Here is a 1,371-nt window from a genome sequence, read left to right on the forward strand (position 1 = left end):
AAAAGGGCATCTTTGAGATCCAGAATGGAAAACCATTTGCTCTATGGAGGCAGGTTGTTGAGCAGAATATAAGGGTTGGAACTCAGTGGGGGGAATATCCTGAATGATTTAGTTAATAGCTCTTAAGGGTTGTACAAATATTCCCTGGTCTCAGGCTTCTTGACTGGGAGAATGGGTTTGTTTTTTGGTTTGACTTTGTTTTTAATAAAATTTTTTCTTTTAATTGTCATTTTGACAAAAGTTTACAGAAAAGTTAGATTTTCATTTATTCATTATTGCACATTTTACTCCTCTCTCTCCCCCCTCCCCCAGCTGACTTTGTTTTCACTTGTTTATTTACAAAATTCTGATACAAATTCTTACAATTTCCTTCACCACCTCCCCATCAAATTGTACAATCCAATGATTAATCCCTTTTCACCCTGTACATCCACATCCCTCTGCTTCCAGCCTCTCCCACCCATCCTCGATCCTTATACTCCTCCTAAAATAATGGTCTTATACAATATTTATCTTTGTAGGACTGTTAATTCGCTCAGCATAATGCTTTCCAGTCCTTCCCAAGTTAGGTAATAATTTACAAAGTTATTACTCCTGTGTGCTGCATAGTATTCCATTGTGTGAATGTACCATAATTTCTCAATCCACTCGATTGTGGCTGGACATTTGGGCTGTTTCCATGTTCTTGTGATGGTGAATAATGCTGCTATAAACACTGATGTACAAACCTCAGTTTGTGCCTTGTTCTCATATTCTCAGAGTATATTCCAAGTAGTGGAATAGCTGGTTCATATGGAATTTCTATGTTCAGCTTTTGTTTTTTAACTTTCAGGAACTGTTATTTATTATCAAAGTCATATTCGATGTCAACAAGATGCCACAACTACAAAAAAATTGCACACATTGCAATCTCAATGCAAACAGTCAAATGGAACCCCAGTCATTAAAAAAGTAATTACAATTACCCCAAAAGCAACTGAATTTTTAAAACATCTTTATACATCCAGCCAAGAAATTAAAATGGTTAACAAGAAAAATTACAAATTCAGAGGTCTAGTCTCGATGTTTAAAAAAGGCAACCACTTAAGCATTTCTATCAATTCGCACATCAATCTCTCCGCCACTCAGCTTCATCCCATTCATCATCCGGCAGGCCCGCTCAGCCACCTCAGACGACTCGAACTTGACAACACCCCTTGGACTCTCCATTCTCCATCTTGATGTCAGCATACAGCACATGGCCACATTCGTTGAATTTGTCTTTTAGCATTTTCCAGCAACATATGAGCAAGAGCCTATGGTGATGAAAGAAGAAGTTCAGGCTGCTTTGAAGGAAATGGCAAAAAATAAGGCTCCAGGAATAGATGGTAT

General features: G+C 37.9%; 1 pseudogene; it reads right to left on the reverse strand.

Annotated features, from left to right (window-relative positions):
- Positions 1-1,083: 1,083 nt before the first annotated feature.
- Positions 1,084-1,371, reverse strand: part of LOC102844327 — a 3,710-nt pseudogene continuing 3,422 nt past the window's right edge.

The sequence above is a fragment of the Elephantulus edwardii genome, unplaced genomic scaffold (genome assembly GCF_000299155.1).
Source record: "Elephantulus edwardii isolate Elephantulus edwardi_28Jun2011 unplaced genomic scaffold, EleEdw1.0 scaffold00325, whole genome shotgun sequence".
In the NCBI taxonomy this organism is placed as follows: domain Eukaryota; kingdom Metazoa; phylum Chordata; class Mammalia; order Macroscelidea; family Macroscelididae; genus Elephantulus; species Elephantulus edwardii.